Raw genomic sequence first — 11,971 nt, 5'->3', positions numbered from 1 at the left:
CTTACCCTGAAGCATGTGTAGCTCATAAGTGTCCAGGAAAACATGGCCGAGGTGCCAACCCTAACTGGGAGACAGCTGCCAGTACCTAAGATGGTGTCAAATTGGTAGAGGGGAGAGGGTTAGAGAGCTTTTTTGGGGGGGATCAGGGAGATTGGGGGGTTAGGGGGGGAACCTACACTGCAGCAATTATATTAAAAACTTTAAGATGGCGGTGACAATTGTGGGGAGGAAATAGGGCTGTTTGAGGGGGGGTCAGGGAGGGATCGGGGGTGGGATGTGTAAGGTGGGAGGCTGATCCATACACTAAAGCTAAAATTAACCCTACAAGCTACCTAATTAACCCCTTCACTGCTGGGCATAGTACAAGTGTGGTGCGCAACGGCATTTAGCGGCCTTCTAATTACCAAAAAGCAATGCCAAAGCGTACATGTCTACTGTTTCTGAACAAATGGGATGAAGAATTTACAACCATTTGTGCCATAATTGCACAAGCTGTTTCTAAATAATTTCAGTGAGAAACCTAAAATTGTGAAAAAGTTAACGTTTTTCTGATCGCAATTTGATCACATTTGGCGGTGAAAGGGTGGCGTGAAATATACCAACATGGGCCTAGATTAATACTTTGGGGGTGTCTACTAAAATAATATATATATATATATATATATATATATATATATATATATATATATATATAGTTTTGATAGGTAAAAATCTATTTCTGTTTAAATGTTGTGATGGCAAAAATGCCCTGGTCTTTTAGGGAAGTTTTTGTCTGAAATGCCTGGTCCTTAACGGTTTATACTGAATAGGGAAATGACAGGAGTGTGCACGAAGCTCACTCTCTTGCCTGTCCGAGGACAGACATACTGATTTGCTGCTTAAATTCCTTTACAATGGTGTGTGAATACTTAGGACATTTTTGAGGTAAAATATCTTCCTTTTTTACATAGAGATGTTCAGGTGATATTTTCCAGTCAGCTTTTTACAGCTATGCTGCCTCACTTTCAAGTGTTTCAACATTTGGGTATCATGGCCCTTTTAAGAGGTGCTGTTACTTAATAAAATAAAAAATTATGAGCATCTTTAATTTTTCTTTTAATTAACTGCACAAAGAAATTTACATTGCAGTCTAATGGGACTGTGTTATCACTTAAAATATATATGTACAGGTAGCCCTCAGTTTACGCCGGGGTTAGGTTCCAGAAGGAATGGTTGTAAATCAAAACCGTTGTAAATTGAAACCCAGTTTATAATGCAAGTCAATGGGAAGTGAGGGAGTTAGGTTTCAGGCCCCTCTCAAAATTGTCATAAGTAACACCTAATAAATTATTTTTAAAGCTGTGAAATGAAGACTTTAATTGCTAAACAGCATTATAAACCTAATTAAATAATCTCACAACAGACTGTATCATCAAACTAAGTTTAATGATCAAAAACATTTTTTTACTTGCATTTGTCTGCAAACAGTTATCTGCATTAGCATGTTAGATAATATTGGGTCTGCACCTATTCTATGCATTTCAATCTGGAGTGATTAATAGACAGTTAGGCACCCTCACCTCAAGCAGCTGGACAGGAAGATAATAGGGAAGTGGCTGCTAGATCTTGTTGCTAGATAGCTATGGTCTGTTCTGTGTACACAGATTAATTTAAGTCTGCTAAGCTTGCATAACTTTGCTGCAATACAAGCGGACAGCTCCACCTACTGGCTATTTTAATTAGTGCACTGCTTTTCAATAGCAGTCACATCACTGAAAAAAAGGTTGTTATTCTGAAACAGCGCAAATTGAACCGGCGTAAACCGAGGGCAACCTGTATATGCTTATATACATAAATATTTAGGTGTTAATATGTGTATATACACATATCAACACATTAATATATATGTATATATTCATATACATATATATTTAAATGTTGCTTCCCATCGCTGTGCAACTTACCCCCTTGGCTGCTCTAGGTTCTCTGCCATGTCTGATGGCATGAGAATGAGGCTCCCATTGGAACCAATGGAAGTGCGCTCTTGTGAGCGCAAAGCTTCCCTGCAATGCGAACGCAAGGTCGCGTTCGCATTGTGCTCAACTTGTAATATTACTGAGTGGAGCGCAAATATTGTGCTCGCGTAAGCGCAATTTTGTGCTCCACTTGTAATCTGGCCCTTATTTGTTAATTACAATGCTCAATGTCATTCTCTGGTACATTTGTGTCACTAGATATCGGTCTCCTCTCCTTATTTGAATTTAGCTAGACAATATATGAAAAAATAGCTTTAATGTTAATCTCTTTATCTTTCTAAGAAAACTATCAGCTAGTATAAAAATCAGATAAACTACACAAGAATGAAATTTAAAATGACAGTGTGATAAAGAATGTAGTCTACAAAAAAAAATCACTTACTAATGTGTTAATTTTTGCCTGAGGAGTAATAAGTATATATTAAAGGGACTACCTTGTATGCTCACTGCTATTGCAATGGAATATGTCTGTAAATACATATATACACATTTAAATGCATTAATACATATGTACACACATATAAATATATATATATATATATATACACACACACATGTACATCCTTAGACATGTATATGTATGTATCTATCTCAATGTTAAAGCCCTTTGCTTGCCTTTTTTTCTCTAACACCTGAGACTTCATTCCTTTTGAGCCCTTTTTTGTGCAATTTTTGTTACACTATCGCGTTTACTTTCAAATAGTAATATGAGTGAAAAACCTGACACATGGAAACAGCCATGATAAACCCCTTTTCGTTCTTGCGTAACTGTTAGCTTTACTCTCATAATCTGGTCCTTTTTGTGTGTTGTTGAAAGTCAAGTTTAATGGTCCTTGTATTCAAAATGTCATTCCTGGTAAATTAATTGATGAAAATGAAACACCGGGTTCAATTCTTCAACTCTGTGACAAAATAGTTTTCATATATTGCCTAAAATGAGCTAAGCATCTCATACATTGCATGGAATTTTTAGCTATTCTATAGAATGCCTGAATATAACACATAGAGGCCTATTTATCAAGCCGTCAACAGCAAATACGCCGTAATTCTACAGCGTAATTGTGGCAAGCTTGATTCAACCTATTTATCAAAGCCTACAGACCAGCAAAAGTTGAAATTTGTGACGTAACATACGATCCGTCGTCTCAATCCAACACAGAACGATGCTTACGTCATTACAGATGTTCCGAATACAAATTCGGCTCTATCTGACACCTTTTGCCATTTATCAAATTTCTAACAGGTACACTAGCGGCTATTCCGGCCCAGCATACCTGGTTTTCAATCCGCCACCCTGGAGGCCGCGGATGCCATAGGAATCAATGGGAGTCTGAAAGCAGCGAAAGCTTATGTTCGATGCTGCCAGATATCCCATTGATTTATATGGTAGAAAACCAGTAAAGTTTACACCTAACACCCTAACATAAGCCCCGAGTCTAAACACCCCTAATTTGCTGCCCTGACATCGCCGCCACTAAATAAAATGTATTAACCCCCATCCCGCCGCTCACGGACCCCACCGCAACTGTAATAAAATGATTAACTCCTAAACCCCAGGCCTCCCATATCACTACCATTAACTAAACCTATAAACCCCTGAACCGCCAGCCCCCCACATTGCCATAAACTAAATTAATCTATTAACCCCTAAACCTAACAACCCGCTAACTTTACATTAAAATTACCTCATCCCTATCTTATAATAAATCAAAACTTACCTGTAGAATTAAAATAAACAATATTAAACTATTAATTAACCTACCCTAACTATTATACTAAAATTACATCTTCAAGACATCAGGCGGGGAGCATCCTATTCTTCCGATGGTCAACATAGAATGAAGTTTCCCTTTAAGGTACGTCATCCAAGAATTTAAAGCAAAAATAGTGAGGGAGAGTATTTTGGTTCTGTGAATCAGAATTTCAGGGTTTTAAATATTATTGTTTCCTATCAATTTAACCCTTAAATTCCAGAGCATAAGGCAGTTATATACACATTAATGTACAAAAGGATGCAAAAAGTTTTGCAACACAAAGAGAAAAGACTGCCTGTCTCTGAGACAGTTTATGACAAAAAACCCAATAGAGTTTAATTTATGAAACAAACAAAAGGATCTGTGAATGGGTACAAATTATCTCAGGCACACACACTTACACTAAATAACTTTATTAGGAAAGAAAAATGATTAGTCCGGCTGGACTAGTACTCACGTACACACACACACACACACTGTTTAAAACTAGCTTAAACTGAGTAAGCGAATAAAAGCAGAGAGGTTCCATAACCTCGTGATAGTGCCCCTGACGCGCGTTTCACATAATGCTTCTTCAGAGGGGTCCACTATTACGAGGTTATGGAACCTCTCTGCTTTTAGTCACTTACTCAGTAAAAATTAGAATGTGACATATTTACTTATCCAATTGGATTCAGTCAGTATAACGTTAATCAAGTCTCCGCTATAGAAGATAACTTTTTGAGCTTAGCCCTGTGTTATCTCACTATTTTACAAGATTAACATTAATGGCAGCCTCCGATACAGTAGAGGCTTTTGTCTAGGGGTTCGCACTTTGTTCTCACATATAGATGCTTTATAGTGTTGGGTCATATAGTGACTTATATCTTTGAATGTTATAAGCTTTAACAGCAATACATATAAACTATCCTGGTAGTTACCTGATTCAGGTGCAAGGGGCAAACGATTAGTAATTTAACCCTTTGTAAACTCCAAGATACGCTGTATATAGATTTTGTTTATTTAACAACATTAAATAGCACTAACGATTAGTGAAAATATTTACAATGTGGGTTCCCTTTAAGTAGATTCCTGTGTATATATAAGTGCGGCAACATTTAAACTAACACACAATATATATTGTAACAATTATTGAACTAAGATTGAGCAACATTCTGTTTATGCGATTTGTTTGTAATATTATCTGGACAAATCGACACATATAATAGTCTGATTATTTTTTATTTTATTTTCTTGCTCATTCTGGGTAATTGTTGGTGTTTTTGCTCAATGCTAAAGCTTAAATAAGATAAAAACATCATAACGTTAACCTTCTGCAGTATAATTTCATTGCTACCATCGGCTATACTTTATTAAAGGGATACACAATATTTGCCGTGTATGGTTGCAATAAAAATTTGTAAATTATGTGCATTGTGTACAAATAATTATCTATCTGAGTTTAAGCTAGTTTTAAACAGTGTGTGTGTGCGTGAGTACTAGTCCAGCCGGACTAATCATGGCTGTTGCAATCAGCAAATAGGATTGAGCATTCATCCTATTGGCTGATCCAATGGGGAGCTTAGGTTTTTTTAGATATGGTTTTATTTGGGTGGGCTGGTTGTGTGGGTGGTGGGTTTTAATGTTGGGGGGGTGTATGTATTTTTTTTTACAGGTAAAAGCTGACTTCTTTAGGGCAATGCCCAGCAAAAGGCCCTTTTAAGGGCCATTGGTAGTATATTGTAGGCTAGAGGGTTTTTTTATTTTGGGGGGTCTTTTTTATTTTGATAGGGCTATTAGATTAGGTGTAATTCTTTTTTATTTGTTTGTTTTTTGTAACTTAGTGTTTTTTTATTTTTTGTATCTTAGCGTTTATTTTTTTTGTAATTTAGTAATTTTTAATTGAAGATTTCAATAATTTGAGTAGGGTTAGGTTTTTAAATATGTAATATAGTTAATTTAATTGGTAGCTTAATGTAATTTTAGTATAATAGTTAGGGTAGGTTAATTAATAGTTTAATATAGTTTAATGTAATTTAGTATAATATGGTAGGTTAATTAATAGTTTAATATAGTTTTAATGTAATTTTAGTATAATAGGGTAGGTTAATTAATAGTTTAATATAGTTTAATGTAATTTTAGAATAATAGGGTAGGTTAATTAATAGTTTAATATAGTTTAATGTAATTTTAGTATAATAGGGTAGGTTAATTAATAGTTTAATATAGTTTAATGTAATTTTAGTATAATAGTTAGGGTAGGTTAAGTAATAGTTTAATATAGTCTATTTTAATTCTAAAGGTAAGTTTTAATTTATTATAAGATAGGGATGAGGTAATTTTAATGTAAAGTTAACGGGTTGTTAGGTTTAGGGATTGGCAGGGATGGAAACGGAAGGGGGAGGAGGAAGAGGAAGAGGTCGGGGAAGAGGTCAAAGGGGTCGCAGGGGCAGGGGCCAATACAACAAGTACCAAATCTAAAAATTATCAATCTATCCAAATCTACCCTCAATGCGGAAGAAGAGTCAGTTTTGGGCCTTGGTCTGGGATTTGTACCCAGTTCAAACTTTAATGTGTTTGAAACGATTATTGACCTGAACCGGTTGGTCAGAGACCTCACTTTGAGGAAATTTTTCTGGGGTAAAGAACCGGACGGGCCCCTCACTGATAATCCTTTGCATTTTGATGACTCTGAGGGTATGAGTGAAATTAGTCCTATTATGGACATCATGAATTTTGAAGAAGCCTGCGATTATTACACTCTACATGACTTAAAACTTGAATCAAATATCGAGAGGGGTTTCCTAAAAACCACTCATGGTGGGTTCAAACCACGCTCAATCTTCTACCCCACTAGGGAGAGGGGCCCCTTTTTGGAGGCCTTTCACCGTAGGGTAGAGGAGGATATACAGGTCCTCTCCAGATACCACAATGCTGCCCCCCCTAATCTAAGTAAATCTCAGAAACAGACGTTGGATGCACTTGCCAAACGGGATGACATAGTCATCAAGGCAGCTGACAAGGGGGGCAGCATTGTGGTATTAGATAGGGAGGCCTATATAGATGAAGCGTTAAGACAAATAACAGATGAGGAAGTGTATCTGGCCCTTCCCAGGGATCCTACAGACTTGTTTAGATCTCAGTTCTTGGATCTGTTGGATGATGGACTGCAGGAAGGGATAATTGATAGAGACACGTTCGACTATTTATTCGTCGAATTTCCGGTTATTCCCATATTCCATCACCTCCCCAAGGTGCACAAATCCTTGGAGGGGGTGAAGGGAAGACCAATTGTCTCAGGGATTGGTTCCCTATTTGAAAAAATGTCTGGTTGGATTGAGTCCCTACTGCAGCCCATCGTCCAGCAGATGCCTTCTTATCTAAAGGACACCACCCACCTTTTGACTAGCCTGCACAAAGTGACCTGGGATGCTGATTGCTCCTGGCTCACTGTAGATGTGGTGGGTCTCTACTCCTGTATCCCCCATTCCTTTGGATTAGAGGCAGTCTCTCTATCTATGGACATGTACACTAATTATGACATTAAACTCAAAAACTTCATTATGAAGGCTTTGGAGTTTTTATTAGGCCACGACTATTTTAAGTTTGGTGATTCCTTTTTTCTCCAGAGACGTGGGACCGCCATGGGAGCAAAATTTGCCCCAGCCTATGCTAACATCTTCATGGGCTGGTGGGAAAGGACCCACGTCTTTGGAGAGAATAATCCTTTCAAACATCTAATTAGATCATATAAACGTTTTATTGATGATCTATTGTTTGTCTGGTTGGGAACCGGGAGTGAAATGGAAGACTTTGTGGCTTATCTGAACCAAAATAATGTCAATTTACAGTTTACATACAATTTTGATCAAACTAAAATGCCTTATCTAGATGTTTATTTGATTGGTAATCCTACAAGTCAGTCTATCACGACTACACTCTATAGGAAACCAATCGCCTCAAATAACATCTTACATGCAAAGTCCTGCCACCCAAGACATACAGGCTTTGGGGTGGCTAAAGGGCAGTTTATAAGGCTTAAAAGAAACTGCTCATCCAATGAGAACTTTCTAAGTGAGTCAGACATACTGAAGGCACAACTCCTAGAAAGGGGGTATTCACTCAAAGTGGTTAATAGAGCCTTTCTAGAAGTTAACAGGTTAGACAGAACACAAATGCTGCAACCCAAATCTAGGCAACAGAGGGACAATTTTGATCAAACAAAATTAAAATTCATTACTAACTATAGTCCCCAATTTGGTCAGATTTGTCAAATAATCAAGAAACATCTTCCAGTTCTAACAGGGGAAGATAGTCTCAAGGGTATTGTTGAGGATGGCCTTAACTACATTTCAAGGAAGGGACGCACGATAGGAAATATGGTAGCACCTAGCCTATTAAGGAAAACAGCCAACACAGGGAGTAGTTGGCTTTTAATTAAAGGACACTATAAGTGTCACTTCCACAATTGTATTGCGTGTAGACATGCCAATACTACAGATAGATTCCAATCAAGATCCACTCAGAGACTATTCCTCCTAAATAGTTGTACCAACTGCCGGACTAAGTTTGTCATCTATCTAGTTGAATGTACATTCTGCAAAAAACAATACATGGGGTGCTCCACACGAGAAGCACGCTCACGTATACGTGAACACTTAAACAACATTGATAAAGAAATAGATGTGTCAGACCTAGTTCACCATTTCATATATGAACACAATAAATCAGTTAGCTATTTTAGATGGCAAGTCATAGAGAGTATTCCACATACACCTAGAGGAGGTGACAGATTACATAGACTATTGCATAGGGAAGCGTTCTGGATATTCACCTTACAAACAAGGAGACCAAAGGGTTTCAATGCAATAGGTGACATCATAAATCATTGGAGACAAAATTATTAATGAGCACATTCTCTGGTAGATTAGTGCATTATGATTATCCACCATACGACGTTCCCTTTTTCTGTTTAACCATATTTGCTTTGTTCATATGCAACGAAAACAGATATGCTCACTCACTCACTATATAGTGTAAATATCCTAGTGTAAAAAGATGTTGTTAATGACTTGTCTATAGTATATTGTATTCATAAACACTGATTACTATATTTAACATTTTTACAGAAAATCAGTAAGAGACTGAAAAAAGGGGTACAAATGTAGCACTCAGTGAATGTATTTGTGTATCACAGGAGGTGAAAAGAAATATAAAATGTAACTTTTATTAGATCAAATTAAAAACAGGGGATTTACAAACATTTTTTAAAAGATAGAAATTTGGATCCACTACCTATTCGCCAGATAATATCATTACTGGCTAGTAGAGACACATACCCACGTTAGGTTAATGTATGGTCTCCTTATAAATCAAATGACAAGGCTATCCCTTGGTATATTATTCTGAGTACAGATAATCTGTTATTCATGTAAGTTTGAATAAACAATCTGGCCTTGCAAGACTTGACTCAATAAATTGTGATTTTAAATAAATATTGTGTTACTCACAATACTCTAGAAAGTAAGAGGTTTTGTAACCTATTTGTTATTACCCGTTAATGCCACACAAAATTAAACTTGGGTTTACTTAGGTATTGTGGTAAAGAGTCAGTTTGATACTAGAGTTGCCTTTTGTTACCATTTAAATTATCACTGATACCTATATGGGTTACCTTTCATTACCGTTTTTGTCATTACTGATAAGTATGTAGATCCATAGAGGTAAATATTGTGATACCTACGATACTATAGAAAGTAAGAAGTCTGATAAACTCCTTGTATTACCTATTAATACTGTGATGAATTATACTTTGGTTTCCATGAGTATCGTTATAAGGAGTTTACTAATAAACTCTGACAGTTAGTTATCTCATTTAAACCGTTATTAAATGTCACTCTTTAGTATCTAGGTTCAAGGAGATCAGGCCTTTGTATCAGTATTGCCTTATAGATACCGCTTTATAATACGTAAATAAAGTTAACCTTGTTTTTTCTATGGCTTTGTAAATATCTTTGGTAATATATTGGTCAAAATAAGTCTGATCCCATATTTGTGTTACCTATGATTAATCAAAGTTTCTAATATAGCCGATATGGCTAGATCGCTTACGCTAAACCCCGCAAATGCGGCAAACAAGATTTTTATACCATTATACTATTATTGCTTTGTCATTTAAATAAGGTAGTGAGTCAACAAATTAAATTAAAAACAACAGATAAGGAAGAACAGGGGGACGCCACTGACGCGTTTCGCCGTGGTGGCTGTATCAAAGGGCAGTCTCACTATGTCTCCGTGAGATTTAAATACCCTTTAGTGTTTGCAGATTGGCTGTTAGAGAGGGCCTTGCTTGTATCAATGGATTTGATTGGTCATAACGGTAGGTGTGTAACAAAAGACACACATTGATTGGTTCATTTGCCATGGTCATTAATTTCTGTTTGCATTACAAATACTATTATCTGCTTCGATTTGACAATGCTATTTAGTTAGTCGCATGGTCTTATTGTGCCTAATAGAAAATTTAAAGCATGTATCACATATTGGTTTGTATATGAGTGTTAATTGATTACGTTGATCGTCATCATAGCTTTTTGTTATTGGTTGCCGAGTCTGTCAATCATAGTAGGTCAGATTGGAAAGACAGAGACACGGGTGATGATTGGTCTGCAGGAACTTTCTGTCTAGCGTGCATGTCAGATTGATCAGACTAACGTCATCTTTATTATTTGGCTTCGCTATCAGGCTTTCATTGGATAACAGACCTGTCCATCATTGTGTCACTCGGAGCTCATTCTATATTATTTATCCCGTATCCTATTTAATAGCTATAATGAATTGGTAATCACATTTTCTTATAAATTATATGTATTACATATTAATGTTTTGGGTACATTCTATATTGATTTGAACTTTCTATTTAGGATTCCGATATTCGTTATGGCTAATATCTATCATCTTGTCTATTTAAAAGCATACCATGAACTTGCTTATCATTTTAATTGGGATTACATATCTTTCTATTATATATTGAAAGACTTCCTACTTTCTAATATTTGTATTATTATGATATTTTAACATGAATCTCGTGACGAAGTGAAGCAATAAAGTGAAAAAAGAATAAATTAAAAATGAGTTAAAGAAAACGTGAAATTTGTGTTATTTGTGTGTGACTATCATTAAATAAAGAGATAATAATGGTGAATGTTGGATGCTGCTTATAAAAATGATAGGTAATATATGTGAAATTATTGAGTCAGTGTGTAACTTAGAAGATAATGAAACATTTTTTTGGGGAGGCATTTTTTTATAAGTTTTTTACTGTGCAGAACATATTGTGAAAATATACATAGCGTGAAGTGCTGAATATATAGTGACCATATAAAATAAATTGTGGTCAGTGATTGGAGTAATATTAAATAAAATGGTGTGATAGTTAAAACTTAAAAATACTTATTATTGAAATTTTTATGTAAGAATAGGATCCATATATGAAACTTATATGTATTCTATTATAAGGGTGTGTATGTAGTACATTTGAGTGATATACCCTTATGAGATGATAGAGTGATATACCCATATGAAATGATAGAATTAACATTAAATTAGTTCACCTCCTTAAAGATGATACATTTTTATAAGGGATCTTCTGATTTTAATCCATTGACATATTGAACTAAGATATCATTCTATAGTTCTGTGTGGTGCTCTTATTTAGGCAAAAATACATAGTAATTGCTATTCTCATTAAGACCATATGGGTTAATAGAATTAAGCAAATAAATCCATTTGCATTCTGCCTGGAGTAATGCATCTTCCAGGTCTCCTCCTCTAATTCCTAGTGATATTTTTTCTAGGCCAAAGAAAGATAAAAAATCTGTGTTGGAATCATGTTTATGCATAAAATGTTTGGCTATCTGTGTAATTTTTTTGCCTTTTTTAAGGTCTGATTCAGCATTCCTTATATTACACATATGTTCGCCTACCCTCTTTTTGAGTAGGCGTGAGGTCATACCTACATAGTTTAATTTGCAACTACATTGTAGTACATATATCACACTTGCAGTGGTGCATGTGATGTGTTGTTTAATGTAGTGTGTTTTTCCAAATCTATCTTTGATTTTTTCAATTTGAAAAGTATTTGGACAATAAGTGCAATTTCGGCATGGATAGTTGCCTGGATGTGCACCCACATATGCTAATTTATTTTTAGGATGGTGGGAG

The sequence above is a fragment of the Bombina bombina genome, chromosome 2 (genome assembly GCF_027579735.1).
Source record: "Bombina bombina isolate aBomBom1 chromosome 2, aBomBom1.pri, whole genome shotgun sequence".
Lineage (NCBI taxonomy): Eukaryota > Metazoa > Chordata > Amphibia > Anura > Bombinatoridae > Bombina > Bombina bombina.
The sequence above is the reverse complement of the archived record's forward strand: the minus strand, read 5'-3'. Positions refer to the sequence as shown.